Genomic DNA, 16,733 nt, shown 5'->3' on the forward strand with positions numbered 1-16,733 from the left:
TAAGTACTTAATTCGTTCTGGAGGTCCATACTTAACCTGAAACTGTTCTTAACCTGACGCACCACTTTAGCTAATGGGGGCCTCCTGCTGCTGCCGTGCCGCCGGAGCACGATTTCTGTTCTCATCCTGAACCAAAGTTCTTAACCTGAAGCACTATTTCTGGGTTAGCAGAGTATGTAACTTGAAGCGTATGTAACCCGAGGTACCACTGTATTTAGAAATAAGCAATGAACAATATTGTTGTATAAAGTCATCACGGCATTTCCTCACAGGACAGTAAGTGGCAGATGGCTCCAAGGACAGGAGGGAACGGTCTAGCTGGAACAGGAGCAGGTCCTTGACATCTTCTTCACCAGCCTCCCTCCCTCTCCTGGGATCCTCCCCATGAGGTAGTAGGTGGTAGGCTACCCTGGGGGCAGAAGAGAGAGGACAGTTCAACTAGGCCAGGCTCTGACATCTTTGGCTTTGGCCTATCCCATGTTTACTTCTGCTCTTCTTCCTAAGCATGGGTGTGAGAAGTTTTTTGTTTGGCCTGCTGTTTCCCCAGGAAAACCCCACCGAATTGGAGGAAGTTCCAATCCACAGAAAACCCTATTCAGCGGTAAACTACGGGGTTTCCCGGCAAAAGTGGCAGGGCAAACGAGAAACGTACTGGACCCGTGCCTAGAAAGTGTGGGCAAGCTCTTCTTCACCTGTCTCCCTCATTGTCTCTTTTTTGTTCACAGCGACCATAGTCAAGTCCCAGGAACCTTAGGATAGGTAGCAAGGCTGTGGTGCCAGTGGGTGCTTTCCTCCTGAGGTTGTTAGTGGTGTGTCCATGTGTGGTGGGAATATTTCCATTGGGACTGCAGCTAAGGGGGGAAGGGTTAAGCCTACCCTCCACACATGGTGCCATCCTGATGGAATGTTTGCTCTGCACTTTTTTAAAAAACATGATTTGTTCCCAAGTGATGTCATTTGGCCTCCGTATAACAATAATCATTTATTGTCACTTATTTATTAATCACATTCAAAACCTTTCAAAGACCCGTTTATCCAGCTGGGAAAGCCAATTTATTTATGCTGGGAATGGGCAGAGCTATAGGAAGCCAGCATAATTGATGGCATAATTTAATATGTATGTTTTGTATTCACATTGGTGAGTTGTAAAGTTTTGTCCTTAATGCCAAAATAATAAAAAAGCAGGCGGGATGGGGCACAGTCTGCTGTCTTCCTTTGGCCTAGGCAGTTTATTGCTGAGGAAAGCTGCTAATTCTCCATCTGAACTATCTTGATTTTCTGCCTGTCTGCCAGCTGCCTGACCTCACCCTGTCTGACTACGGCCTGTTTGCCCCAAGGAGCTTGCTTGCCCCTGTGCCTGAGTGCAGGATGCAAAGCATATCCTCCTCTCCCACTGAGTTTTCCTTTCTCTCACCAGCACTTGCATGCTATATATTAAAGACTGTGAAGCCTGGGAAAGAATATGCAGTGGATCTGGTAGGGAGAAAGAATCACCTTTCCGCTGAAAATTGTATGACGCCAACAAATGGAAACAGCCGCCTTAAATGACAGGGGGACCATCTGGACCATACGTCATCTGCTGAATCAACAGCATCCCATAAACCATTCCAAGTGTCTCAGCAGGGTCCAAAACTTGGCATGTGATAGTTACGACTGACAGAAGGATTGAATGGGAAGAGCCAAGAGCTGTAAGACACATCCGGCTTGAAACTCATTGTGAAATTATCTGACGACATTATTACTGCAGCAAGGACCAATTTCACACCCCCCCCCTTCATCCCAGTATCGTCAGCCACAATTGGCACATTTCTATAGTTAGTATTAGATAAAAGAAACCTCTTGCATATTCTGTATTGCTTTAGCCTCCACACACACAGATTCCTCACACTTTAAAAACGTTTCTTTGGAAGTGACAGTTGAATCCATTGAAGGTATTATCTTCAGACTTCAATCCCCACTCAGTCATGATCCTCACAAGGTGACCTTGGACCAGTCGTTGTCTATTAGCCCATCCTAACTCACAGGGTTGTTGTGAGAATGCACAGCATACACTACCTTGAACTATTAGGAGGAGCAGTAGATATATATCTGGAGAACAGAAAACACTTGTTTTATTAGTGATTATTTATTTTAATTATTTCCAAAATGTATACCTCACCATTTTACAGAATAACCAAGGTGGCTTAAAATTAATAAAATAGTACAGTGGTACCTCAGGTTACAGATGCTTCAGGTTACAGACTCTGCTAACCCAGAAATAGTACCTCGGGTTAAGAACTGTGGTTCAGGATGAGAACAGAAATCGTGCGGCGGCGGCAGCGGGAGGCCCCATTAGCTAAAGTGGTACCTCAGGTTAAGAACAGTTTCAGGTTAAGAACAAACCTCCAGAACGAATTAAGTTCTTAACCCGAGGTACCACTGAATTTAGGTACTGCTTTTTGACAAATCTAAATGATGCACAGACAACTTTTCTGCAATCTTTACAGCAACCCTACAAGGTAGGTCATGGAATCAAAGAAGGTTAGTGTTATTATTTCCATTCTGCAGATAGCTGCGGCTAAGAGAGAGTGTCTTGCCTATCTGAGCCACCTACAGTGGTGAGATCTGAACCCAGGACCTTCAAGCTCAACATCTTAGCAATGACACCCCGCCAGCAGTCAGCAGTGCTTGCTGCATCATTCAGACACCCCACAGTAAATAAACAACAGCAGCAGCAAGTAATTTCCTTGCCCATCTCTACTTTCCTCCCTGAGAGATTATCTGGTAAATTTCTTTTCATCTGTACCCTGTTAGTTTGCTCGGTTATTATTGAAGATCATGTGGACTCTACTCCCAGAATAAACTGCATGCAGTCAAGTCATGGGTGAGTGACACTTCTGCTGTGTGGCCCAGGGGGAAGGCCCCATCTTGTTGTTTTGCTGTTCCCTCTACCATTCTAAGAAACTGAATCGGCCTTGCCTGTTTCCCCAGACCTCTTTCATGTTGCTTATACATTCTCTTTGCCCTAGAGCATCCTTGACCAATTGCTGCCTTGGTTTTACACCACCTCCATTTACAATCAAAAGATGTTCCTTGCAGGAAGCCAGTGAAACTGAAACAAATCTCTCAGGGGATGCCCAGGTTACTGTCCGTTTGGCTTTCCCCATTCTGAATGGTCACAGATAATTGCTTAAAGAGCTGCTTGTGTCTGCATCTCATCCTGTCACCCATTGCCTCTGATTAGCAACAGAGGAATTTCCTGTTTTGTGTGTGTGTGTGTGTGTGTGTGTGTGTGTGTGTGTGTGTGTTAAGTTAGTACCTCATTAAAGTGCTAAAAGAACATCCCGAAGACCCAAGACTAGCTCAGGGCATAAACCTCCTTTCCTAACTATTGGCCAATTTCTGCTTTGTTGTTTCTTTTGTCCTCCTTTTTTTTTTAAGCTATGCTGACATTGTGCAAAAGTACCCCTTGACCACAGAGACTTGGCAAATTTCTTCTGCTGATTTCTTTTGTCTGTGTGCGGTGGGGGAGAGGTGATGGCACTCTTTTTGCATTTGCACAATCCCAGCTACTTCACAAGCCCATTGCAAGATTCCTTCCTCTGCCTGCTCTTTTTTTTTAGTATGATGCATACACATTTCTAATGCGTGTGCATTCTACTACTGCTTTGACAATCCCTCTTCCCAAAGAACTCTGGGAATTGTAACTCTGTGAGGCAGAGGTGCCAACTTGTGAGGGAGATGGGGTGGGGTCTGATGTCACGTGTGTGATGTCACACATGCAATGTGCAATGTTGTACCACCATGTCAAGATGTTGGGAGGAGCAAGGGGCAGCAGCGCAGCTTCAATGGCTGGCGGCTCCTCCTTTCTGGCACTCGGTCTCCTCTTCCTCCTCCTACCGCTGCCACCAGCCGGGGGCTGCTTCCCCCTTCCTTCCCCTCCATGGCAGGAGGAGGAGAAGAAGGAGCCGGCCACTGAAGCTGCACTGTGCTTGGCTCCGTGCTTGGCCCCCTCCACCCCTGCTTCTTTTTAGCATTGATGGGGGGAGCCCTCACTAATTATTAGGAGGACTCAAAAGAGCTGGGCCCCTAGGAGTTGGCCCCCTGCTATGAGGGGAATAGAGGTCTCCTAACAAATCTCAGCACCCTTCATGAGCTACAACTCCCAGGAGTCTTTGAGGGAAGCCGTGTGCTTTAAATGTATGGCCCCCAAGTCTAAAAGATCTTCTCCATACAGAGCTGCTTGGGTGTTAATATCAACAGTAGGAGCCCTCTTCATAGTTCCACCACCTTCAGAAGCTTGGGGTGCTGGTCCAGCAGAGGGCATTCTTTGTGCCATCCCCTACATTGTCAGATTTTGTTGTAGGCTGAAGGCACACCTATTTATCTTGTCCTTTAGCACATGAGACGTACATTTTTAGGACCCACAAAATTCTTGTGATCACAGTGTTGCATTTTAAATTGTTGTGACCCGCCCTGGGACCTTGGGGTGAAGGGTGGATAATAAAGCAAATGAAAAGTAATTAAATGTAATCATATCACATTAACTGTTGTGTCTTCATTACATCAACACAAAATGAAAGGCTGGCCTGGAGGGTAATAAGATGCGAACTGTGCTACCAACATTTAGAACCAAGGATGTGGACTGGTGACAAGCAGGTCCTACTTGGCAACTTGTGGCAATGTAGCAGTTTTTTAGCGTTTGGGTCAGCATGCAAGCCCATTGAATTCCACACTGATTTCAGTGAGCTCATGCAGCCTGTATTCCTGGTTCACTGTACACCGTTTTCAAATACCTTGTTTATGCTGAGAGTGATTGAATTCTATGACGTAATAGAGAAAGAATCTGCCTACGTTTTGACCCTCTGCACATCAGTAGAGGGAAATTTATATTAGGCTGCAATTCATGTTGGGAATCGGAGCTAATGTGATGTGCATATATGGCAGGCTTCAGGCTGGGATCCAGGTAAGGGAGACTGCTAATTGTAGGCAGATGTGGGTACAGGCTGAACAAAAATTAGTGCAAGCAAGGTGAACAGCTGTGGTCTCTACACCTTCAGCTCAAATGGAGCGTATGAGGAACAATGCACAGTGAAATGTTCGTGGAAGTCACTTCTGGCCACAATCCAGAGATATAAACATGCAGTAGTGGGCCGCAATTAGGGATGCGAGAGAAATCCCATTCAGATCGCATTTAAAAGCAAACCTACCTAGTTCACACAATGCATGATCAGTAACACAACCATCCTTTGAAATCACCCTTCTCCGAATTTTGCATTGCGGTTCTCTAGCCATGTAATGTGTCCAAAAATGCATATGCTGGGGCAAAGTCTGAATAAAAATGCATGTATTAGTGAAAAAATAAAAATAAAAGTGCATATAATAGTGAAAATAGCAAACGAAATTGGCAATTTCCTCAGGTAGTGCAATGGGTCAGTGTGTCTGGCTGTTAAGCAAAAGGTTGGTGAGCCCACCCAGGGACGGCTGTGGGCAGAATTCCTGCATTGCAGAGGGTTGGGCCAGATGACCTTTGGGGTCCTTTCCATCTCTACAATTCTATGAAAATATATGGGGAAATTGCTTTGCAAAAAAATGTGTATATTAGGCAAAATTACATACCAAATTGTGTATATCAGGAGACATTTGCACTAAAATGCTGATGACGACTTGAACTAAATTCACAAATTGCTATGGAAATGCGGAGAACTGAATTTAAGCCTGGAAAATTTGTGAAACAGAGAGAAAGCAACAGTGACAGATTTGAGCATAACTAACTGCAGTGCATGCAGATCTTTCTGAACCTACCCATTGGTCGATAGCCTGAGTTCTGTCACCTGTGGTTGCTGACTGTTTCACAAAGCAGATGCAGGGGAGCTGCTCAGGGGTAGTTGTGAACATCTTCCACCTCCTCCTTGCCCACCTGACAGAATGGCACAGGTGCCTTCCACACTAAGGAGAGGCCAAGGAGGCCTTTTCTGACAGTGCAGCAAAAGTAGCACCAGGGTCAGGTTTAGCTTCTCAGATTACAACTTTTTGTGACTAAGTACCCTGGCCCTTAGGGACGCAGGTGGCACTGTGGGTTAAACCACAGAGCCTAGGACTTGCCAATCAGAAGGTCGGTGGTTCGAATCCCCGCACTGGGGTGAGCTCCCGTTGCTCGGTCCCTGCTCCTGCCAACCTAGCAGTTCGAAAGCACGTCAAAGTGCAAGCAGATAAATAGGTACCGCTCCGGCGGGAAGGTAAACGGCGTTTCCGTGCGCTGCTATGGCTTTGCCAGAAGTGGCTTAGTCATGCTGGCCACGTGACCCGGAAGCTGTACGCCGGCTTCCTTGGCCAATAAAGTGAGATGAGCGCTGCAACCCCAGAGTCGGCCATGACTGGACCTAATGGTCAGAGGTCCCTTTACCTTTATCCTGGCCCTTAATCCATCATAATGTCATGGGGAGAGTGTCAGATTAGTTTGGATTGGGGGAATCCAGGTTCAGATCCTCACTCAGCCATTGGGTGACCTTGGGCCAATAGCTCTCTCTCAACCTGAGCTACCTCACAGGGAGGTTGAGAGGAACAAATAGAGGGCGAAACCATGCATGTTGCCTTGAGCTCCTCGGCGGAAGCCGGAATATGAACGTAGCACATTAAAAACAACAGACTTCAGAAAAGAAAATAACAGGACATGGGAGAGGGAAGGCAGGCAAGTGGAAATATTGGAAAGCCTAGCTTAATTTGTGTTGACTTTCACCTGTTTTCAGTGCCAGGGCTCAGCTATGGAAAATGAAGTAGAAATTGATGGTGTTGCCTCTGAGCAGGTGCAGAGTGCCCTTTTATTTCACAATGGAGGGCAGAACTACATGTTATGATGCATTGGATTCTCAGTCCTGTGTTGATTTATGGGGGTGAATTGGAAAGTGAGAGATATTGCTTAACCCTTCTCCTGCCCGTCGGTTCTTTCCTTCATCTTTTCACCTCGACTGTTTTCCCCATGGCTCCCTCTCACAACCAGCTTCAAGCCTGGAAATAAGCTGATGGGAAAATGCCCTAAAAGGAGAAGCTGTGGGGGATAAATGGTGAGTGGGGGGGTGTTATATACTCTCCCCCATTACCTTTACTTGGCAAACAAATGTTTGGGAAGCGTAGACTTCCTCCTGGCAAGGTTTCATTCCATTCTGAGCAACGGCAAGAAACACTTCACACACACATCAAGGAACAGGCGGGAAAGCTTCCAGATCAGAGGGTGTTGTTTCCAGACAGACTTCAGCTCTGGCATCTTTTTTCCCTAGAAATCAGGAACCCATGCGACCAAAGTAAATAGAAGGCTGTAATTGTGCTGCTTGACATTTTCAGGCCCGGCAATTGACATTGCTGTAGCAGTCTGACACAAATTCCACAGCCGAGAAAGACGTGTGGGGAAATGCATCACACACAGAAGCGGCTGTGGGCTCCTGATGCAATCTGACCCTCCCCTGGTCAACTGCTGTGGGCATGACGCTTGCCTGCTTCTGGTTTAAAGAGATTCAAGCTCTCCCGGGTGCTCCCCCCATCTGAGCCGGCCTGTGTAAACCGAGCGCAGCAGCAGGGGCGGGGAAGACATCGCTTTGGTTTGTCCATCAGAATTTGCTAGACAAGGGGTATGATCGATGGCAGCTCTTTTGGGACAAGCCATATGGAGCCCCGTCCCACCCTGATTCAGGGCATGTGGCACGTAGACACAAGCACCCTTGTGCGCACGCACATGTACACACACTGCTACAAAGCTATCCTTGTATAAACTTTATCAGGAAGTCATCTGGACAGAGTTTTCCAGACTGCTGTGTTTAACTCTTCCCTGATGCTGGCCTGAATTTATACTGTCTGATTATTCCCACAGATTAGACAGTCTGTTTCCAGTTGTTCCAGTTGTCTGTGAATCGCTTCCATACTCTGGCTGATGATCTATAGTCCACTAAGGAACTCCGGCTTTTCTACATGGATTTGGGCAATAATTTGGAATGCACACCTTTGGACGAGGTGTCAGATTATAGCACAGATTCGGCTGAGTTGCACAGAATTAATGTTTGTTGATTGCATTTGCACTCCATCTTTCCTCTAAGAAACATTTGAACCAGGGCAGTGAACCAACTCCAGCCGGATCCTGAATTGAATAGGGCCGATTTGGGTCAATCTGGGATTTGGCCAGAGCTGGTCGAAGCAGCCCTAGACAAGTCAGATCGGGTCCACATGGAGTAATCTGAGGATTCCAAAAAGTAGGTGGGTGGGAAGCAGAGAGAGTTGGAAAGTAGCAGACGGAGGGAGAGGGGAGAAGAAGTAATTGAGATCACATGGAATCTGCCCCCATCCTTTGTGGACTAAATGAAAATGAAACACGAAACAATGATTTGCAGAGCAGGAGAAGGAGCAAGTGGTGAGGCTGGGTGTGATGAGCAGGTATATGAGGACAGCAGATCGAAGGAGCGTAAGGGCGTCTTTTAAGGGCACACATTTTATTTTATTTATTTACTGCATTTATAGACCACCTTTTCATACTTGAAGTGATATATGCAGTTCTCCTCCTCCACAACAACCCTTTGAGGTAGGTTAGTTTGAGAGACAGTGACTGACCCCAAATCACACTGTGAGCTTCATGGTGATTCAAACCCTGGTCTCCCATGTACTAGTCCAACACTCTTAACTGTTACACCACACTGGCAGGAGAGATACTATGATCATAAAGGTGGTTTTCTCAGGGTGAGGCTCATTTATTATACTGCGGGTGTGCTGACTCATGCAATTTAACTAAATGCAAGAAACTCAACATATAACATGTGTATTACTTGGTGGAAAGGCCTTTACTTTTTATTTTATTTTAAAAACTCTATTTTCAAAACCCTAATTTAAAAAGCCTCAAATTGCTTCAGGGCCCAGATCCAAGTCAGATTGGGACCTTTCTGAAGCACTGGATCGGGCCTTAAATCTGATGAGGGCAGGGCATGTGTACAGCCCCAGTTTTAACCTTACAACCCTCAACTGCTTAAAAATAAAAGCAAGTGCATGAGGAGCGCCAGTAGAACATCTCCTGCATAATGTGCAGTTTGGTCCTCCAACCTCACTAGAATTGCCTTGGCTTCTGGCATTACAGTTTTCACACGTGGGAATGCTGGAGCACAGGAACTCACGAGATGTTCCTGAGTACCAGAGTTTAGTGCCTGAGTACCTGAGTTTCTGTGTTTAGTAATAGTAAGTGGTATCCATTACAGCTAGATTACATTTGTTGATCTTTAACATCTGAATCCTTAGAAGGCAAATAAACAGGGAAGGAAGTTCTTAGGAGTCTTTTGTTGTTTATCTTTGTCACTTCCGAAAATAACCACATCTTGAGCAAAGACGTGCCTTGCTGGTCATCTCACTCATTGATCAGCAGAGCAACGGACACAAATGGGCCCATGAGAAAACTGATTATGTCTTGCTACTCCAAACAATTCCATCAAAAAATGACATGAAATAATATATATGATGATGACACCACGATCTTACATGTTCTTTAAAGCCGTGATATCACCACAGGCAGCAGAGAACCTGACATCTTGCACTGCACCTCACAAGGAATCTGAGGCACTCAGCTAGGGATTGAGTGGGTTGTGGAATTCAGAGTTTATCCTTTGCAAACAGGTGCAGAAAGGGTGTGTCGCAGCGGGGGCTGACATCCAGCTACAGTTACAGGCCAAACACTGACATATTACACCAGTTTAAATTTGGAGGGATTCTTTCCTGCCAATTGGGTCCTTCTGGATTTACAGCACTAATTACAGCAAAGGTCCAGTAATAGAATGTTCACCTGGTTACAGTAGAAAATCTAGGCTCAATTTTTTTACTGAGTCTTGGACTTATCCGATAGAAAGCTGCGTTTTACAAAGTCAGGTCATTGATTCAGCTAGTTCAATATTGTCCACACTGACTGGCAGCAGTTCTCCATGGTGTAGTGGTCAGAATGCCAAACTAGGACCTGGGAGACCTGGGTTCAAATCCCCACTCAGCCACAAAACTCACTTGCTGACCTTGGGCCAGACTCTTCATTTCAGCCTGGCCTACCGCATAGGGTTGTTTGCAAAATGAAATGAAATGAAAGAGGGTTGTTTGGATAAAAAGGATAAAAGGCAAATATACTCTGAAGAAATAAGCTTGTGCCCATAGACTCCCATAATTCATAGACACATGCATATGTACCAGGCATATAAGCCATGGATGCAAAACACGGACTTCATATTCATAGTGCCCAGATAATCAGCTGTCCCTTTCTGAGTTGGAAAAATCTAATCTCTGGGGTCTCTTTTGCTCACCTTACCTGCAGAGAATTTGGTCAAACTAGTCAGCTCAACATTTGCGTATCTTTTCTGAGAAAGGATGCCAGAATTTTACATAGCATTCAAAGTATGGGCTGCACATACCATTTGTTTATGCAGGATCAACATCTTCTTTAACATGTTATTTTTACTAGAAATCTTAGTCCCTCTTCCAGATCATCAGTCTTGTCTCTTTTCCTCCCTTCCTACTTGTGGGCCCTGGGTGTGGTTTCACTGAGCTCTCCCTTTGCCCAGGAGATATTTATTCAGTTCCAGTCTTTCCTGGGTTGCTGTTGCTTATCTACTCCCTTTCTTCAGCCATCCCAGCTCTGGACTTGCTGCCTCTAACTCGCCTGCCTCTCTTTGGAGCATCCTTCCCATTTAGCTTCCCCATCCTCATTGTGCTGTGAGCCCCTGGGGCTCCTCCAAACCATAGATCCTCTCACTTTCCTTACATAGGGCACCAGCATTGGAGAAACACAGCCACTGCAAGCAGGGTGCTTGTGCTCTCCAGCCCTCTCAGTCCTCTTGCAGATTCAAATGGCTTCAATCCAACAGCTCAGCTAGTTAAAACATTAATATAAACAATGATAAAAGCTAGAGTTTATTAAAACTTAGCCATCAGAGAACCAGATCTTTTATGGAAAGTAGCATGAGAAGAGCATCTGCTCTTGTTCCTGGGTAGACACAGTGAAGGCATCAGAAGCAGGTTCTATCATCATCATCTAATTTATATTTCACCTTTTTCAATGACAGCAACTCAACAGGCAGTTCCCAAAAGCCTACTGAAACAAGAAAGTCTTCATTGCTGGCATGATGGTTCATGGTGGGGGTGGGGGAGGGAAACAGAGTCTCTGAGGAAGGAGTCGGGAATCTTTTTCATTCCCACCTGGGCAACCTGACAGAGGCCACATACAAGTGGTGAGTAGAGTCAGAAGCAAAAGTGGGCTGGGCAACTAAGGTAAAATTTACCTTTGTACATTAGCCTGGTTTCTACATGCAATCACCTACCCCTCTTCTCCTCCAGCCAGCAAGATCACAGATTAAGGACACATTCCAGCCAGGCAAAGAGCACTCACGTACTCTCCAACAGTCCTTTTTTCCCCTGGGGGGATGCAGGGGAACTCATACCCCTAAACATTTTGTGAATCTAAGTTTGGCCTCATTGAGGGGCATTATTTCAATATGAGTAGGAAAATGAGAGTACCCCTAAACTTTTTTTTTTAAATAGGGAAAAAAAGCACTTCTCTCCAACATTCCTCAGCTGAAAATTGGGACGCTTGTTGCACCATCTCACAAATCACCTGGCTTGCGTGGGAGAGCAGTACCAAAAGATGCATGCTGCTATGACAGTCAGCTGCCTGTCTCCCTTGCCAAAGCTCATACCTGGCAGCTGCTCACTCCCTTCCTCTGCCCTTCCTCTGCCCACATTGCACCTCAGGCCGCTATGACAGCGGAAGTGGTGGCTTGGGCAGCAGCAGAGAGGGGTTGGCAAGAGCATTGCACCTGTCCACCACCTCTGCTCCGGAGGGGAACTGCCTCCCCTGCACACTCGGGTTCTGCTTTATGAGGGTTCCGCTTCAAGTCCCAGCACTGGCTCATTGTCCTCCCCAAGCTCGGAAGCGGCGGTGCTGGAGGGGGGAAATGGGATATTCTGGGAGCAAATCATAAGCCAGGATGGCTTCTGTAATTCTGGGAATGTCCTGGAAAAACAGGGACACTTGAAGGGTATGCACACAAGGATGATGTGAAGCAGGAGTGGTAAGGGTCATGGCCTTGGGAGGGTGTGGCCAGGACCAGATAGGGAGACCCGGAGGGCTGCATTTGACCCCTGAGCCTGAGGTTCCCCACCTCTGCTCTGTCCGCCTTCCCAAAACATGGAGGCCTTTAAAGGTAAACACCAATACTGTGAGTCATGTTTTGACTACCCCCCCCCCCCCGTTTTGTTTAATTTAATAGCTAAATGTGCTCCCTCTGTGACTTGAAGATGCTTGCTCAGTGGCTTTTGAATGATGGCAGCAATTGACTAGCCATACCTGTTTGGGTGGGGGCTGTGATAAACAGTTTTGCAACTGGAATGTAACCAGCAAGGAACATGCAAAGTTTTGCGGTTTGGTTGTGGGTGTGGGAGGAGAGAGGGATATGTTGTTTGCTTTGGGGTTAATTGGTGCTACTTTCGCTTCATTGCATTTGCTTCCCTGGTTCCCCAGGCTCAGCTTGTATATTTGCAAATAAGAAAAAGACACCAACAACACATATAGTAAATGGCTAGCACTCTGCCCTTCAAAGGAAACAGATAGAAGAACATAAGAAGAGCCAACTGGGACAAGCCAATGCCCCATCTAGTCCAGCATCCTGTTCTCACAGTGGCCAACCAGATGCTTGTGGGACATCCACAAACAGGACCTGAACACAAGAGCACTCTCCCCTCCTGCAGTTTCCAGGAACTGATTTTTAGAAGTATACTGCCTCTCATCAAGGAGGCAGAGCGTGGCTTCTATCATGGCTAGTAGCCACTGATATACTTGCTGAACTCTAAATCCCATTGTACTTGGGAATAATTGGAATTGAGATAGGACGTTTTTTATGTACGCTACAACAGCAGCAAGAGTACTGTTAGCAAAGTATTGGAAGACACAAGAACTACCCACACTGGAAGAATGGCAGACCAAGGTAATAGACTACATGGGACTGGCGGAGATGACCGGCAGAATCCGAGACCAAGGGAAAGAGACGGTGGAAGAAGATTGGAAGAAATTTAAAATCTATCTTAAGAACTGTTGTAAAATTAATGAATGCTAAAATGTTTTGGGTAATGTAAAATAGAATTGCAGCGATTAACAATTGGATATGAGAAATAAGATCTAAAGAAAGTGTTATACTGAAATTATGGGATGCTGAAAAGATTGATAACAGGGATGCAGAAAGGGGAGGTATGGGGAAGTCGCTGAAAGAAGGTTCAAGAAAAGAAAGGTTAAGAAAGTATACGTGTTTATATGTTTGTATGTCTATGTATTGTTGTATTGTTTTGTATTATGTGTGGAAAAACCAATAAAAAATTTATTAAAAAAAAAAAGGGAATAATTGGAATTGGAGTTTCATGACATCTAGAGGACCGCAAGTAAGAATGAGGTAGAAACTGGATGCCCTATGCATTTAAAGGTGAACCTACCTAATGCACACCATCCGAAACAATACTTAAGCCGAAACACATCCGCACCTCAACATTCACACTTCTCTGAATTTTGCAATGCAAAATAACATGTAAAAATGTGTTCTGTTAGGGACAATTGTGTTGTGAAACTGTCTTAGGCAAAATGACATACTAAAAGGGGTATAGCAGGAGAAACTCACACACTGAAAATCTGATCAATTAAAAAAACAGAATCACAAAGTGATGTGGAAATGTGGAAAACTGAATTTAAGATTGGGAAAATGAGAAGCTGAAACTGCTGGGGCGACTGTAGAGTGAGATACAATATGAACCAAGAGGAAGATCTTAGTGCTTTGATTTTCCACTAACATCCGTGTGGTACAATATCATCAACTCCCCCACACCCTGCAGGAAAAGCCTCAAACAGTCTCAAGGAAAGGAAAACTGAATTAAAAGGGAGGCCTTTTACGAGTCCAATAGTTCAGCTAGCCGTGTGCGTATTCACACACTGCACACCAAATAATGTTGTGTGCTGACTCAAAAACACATCTTTGGTGGTGTATATCTTTCAGAGATTTGGTGTACAATATTTAGGAGGAGAAAGTGTGTACTGAGCGAAAGTTCTGACCTTTCAGCAACCTGTTTGGGACCAGCAAAGATTCAATTTAGCCATGTATGGTATAAACACCAAGGGGAAAGCAAGCAGCAAAATTAGAAAGGAATCTAATCAATAGCCCCAAAGATAAATGCCACTTTAGGCAGCCTTAATCTAAACTGTTGACAGAAGCCTATTCACAGCCAAACGATGAATTCTAAGTGCAGCCCCCCTTCTGGGTGGGATAAGGTGGCACAGCCAAGCCAAAGTAATCAGTGTTTTATCTGTCTCCCTCACATTTAACTTCCACTCTCCTAGTCCTCTGGGAGGGCTCACGCTGGAAGCATTAAGAGCAGACTACGCCAAGTACTCCACTAACACGTTTTGGAATCAAAGGTTTTACTGGAATCTATTGATTCCAGCAGACTTGTATAAGCCTGTGATATTTTTAGTGAGAAGTCATGCACTTTGCAAATCACTAAAAAAAGAAAAAAAGTTCGGCTATGTGCAAATTGTCACAAGTAGCAAACAAGCTACAGCAGCAGTTCTGGCCACTGTTGCCTGGAAGTAAGATCCACTGAGCTTGGTGGGACTTTCTTCTAGGTAGATTTGCATAGGTTTACGCTGGAAAATTACTTCCATAGTTCTTATTAAGCTATTCACAGCAGGGAATTTTCAGGAATTGGAGGCAGCGCTTGCCAAATGAGACTACTGGGGAATGATTATGCTTTGCAGTGTTGCCTTGGAAGGGAAGAAAACAGGCAACAAGATGTGAAGGTTCTTGTTCAACTTTATTGTTTACTTCCTGTTTTGGAACAGAGGGCACCCGTGGACAGTGGCTGATGCTCGGAGCAGAGCCAGGTGAAATAAATGCTCCATTACAAAACCACAGAAACACTGACCAGCCTAGACCACAAAGCTGAACATTCTGAATATTCAGTGGATGTGACTTGTTCATGACCATATCTGAGAAACCGATTGGGGTGTGTGTGTGTGGACTGTGAAGACATTTGATTCAGTTCATATTTAAAGGTGAATTTACAAAACTTGCACTTTCTGAAATCATACGCAAATTGAAACGCAACCCTCTTTCACAATTCACACTTCTCTGAATTTGGAATGCAGTTTTCCAGCCTAGTATCATAGAATCATAGAGCTGTAGTGTTCGTATGTACAAAAATGCATGGACTAAAGTAAAGTGTGCATATAAATGCACGTGTTTGTGAAAATAGCATAAAAATAAATTATATTAGGGGAAATTGCTTTGCAAAGATGTGTATATTGGGCAAAATTACATGCAAAAATGTGTATATTAAGAGAAATTAACACTTTAATGCTGATAAATTTTCCAAAGGCCTTAAAAAATAATAATCAAGCAATCACAAACTGAACTGTGCTGAAGATTGGGAAAATGAGAGGAAATGAAACTGACATATTCCCCTATCCCTAATGACAAGCGGGGGGAATACCCAAGGTGCATAAGTGAGAGAACTCCACTCCTGGCTTGTGCATGTTGATCTCAGGGCTGCTTCAAAATTTCCCACTTGAAATGTTTCTTTTCCACGTGGTAGGCAGGCTAACAGGGTATGGTTTGCAAGCAGCTATCTTGTCCATTGTTGTGCCAAGTGAGTGGGAAGTTTTCATATCAGCTGCTTTGATGCTGTGGCGCTGCCTTGGCGTCACGAGTGGACTGCTGATTTTGGCACGGGCTACCCTATTGGGTGAAGCCATGCTCACATGGAAGACATTGCGATGATCTTTGCAGGTCTGCGCTCACATCTGAAGTAGTGGCTGGCAGGTGGGAGGAGAGATCTCTTCCATGTGGCTATCCATGCACTACTGCTGTAAAGTGAGAAGTGTGGAACAGGGAATGGACTCACTTTTGTGCCAGAATGCCAAAAGGAGCAAAAGGAGAGCACCATTCTAACCCCCAGTCTTCCAGAGAAAAGGACAGGCCTATATGTGTAGTGGCAGCAATAACTCACTTGCCCTGGGTGGGAACGGGGCTGTGATATATACTCTTTCCAGACACATGGCCAGCTCACCAAATCACTCCACATGGCCTCGAGGCCTTCCTTCCTTATTAGATGAGGCTGCCACATGTTTACAGGTGAGGCTTTGCTATATTCAAGCTACCTGAGAGGTTCACATTACGATTTAAATGTCAACAAAAGGGAGCGGAGCAAAAATAGTTAATCCTTCATGCCTGAGCGCGTGACCGCACCAGAGGAATGGGAACATCTGTCCCCTTGCTTTGAGAAACGAAGGTGCTTCAGATTCCGCAGTGAGGTCACTATGTCACAACTGCTCTATTTGTTTATGACAGCGTTCTGTCCCACACCCACATGGGACAGAAGCTCAATACGGCATTTGATGCATTTGATCAAAGGGGAAGTTGCTCAAACTCACTACCGGTTGCACAAGCTCCTCTTTGTTGTAGGTTCTGGGAATAGTCTTGGCATGGCTCTGACGGGGGGGATTGGAGAGCTATACACTTCAAGTTCTCCATTTTTGTCAGCTAGGGAGGCAAAAGAGCAGTTCCCTGGAAGGAAAGAGCTGGCTATTCAGTAACCTCCCAAGGCCAGATAAAAAGGCTGTGTGTGGACAGCTAAGGAAGGAAGGAGACCATTGCTGAGAGAAAAGAGAAATAGCTTTGTAAACAATCATAGGTCGAGTTGAGTGGGATTAATGG

At 45.1% G+C, this 16,733-nt stretch overlaps 1 long non-coding RNA gene across 3 annotated transcripts; it reads right to left on the reverse strand.

The window, feature by feature from the left end:
- Window positions 1–275: 275 nt before the first annotated feature.
- LOC310761686 lies at window positions 276–16,465 on the reverse strand. Of its 3 annotated transcripts, XR_014547666.1 has the most exons (4): window positions 15,755–16,465; window positions 7,080–7,252; window positions 1,495–2,088; window positions 276–409 (listed from the first exon to the last, which is right to left on the reverse strand). It is a non-coding gene; the product is annotated as an uncharacterized lncRNA (long non-coding RNA). The 3 variants fall into 3 exon arrangements; XR_014547665.1 differs by lacking the exon at window positions 7,080–7,252; XR_014547667.1 differs by lacking the exon at window positions 15,755–16,465 and having other exon boundaries at window positions 7,080–8,042.
- Between the last annotated feature and the right edge of the window lie 268 nt (window positions 16,466–16,733).

Source organism: Podarcis filfolensis, assembly GCF_964270895.1.
Source record: "Podarcis filfolensis genome assembly, chromosome: 4".
Taxonomy (NCBI): domain Eukaryota; kingdom Metazoa; phylum Chordata; class Lepidosauria; order Squamata; family Lacertidae; genus Podarcis; species Podarcis filfolensis.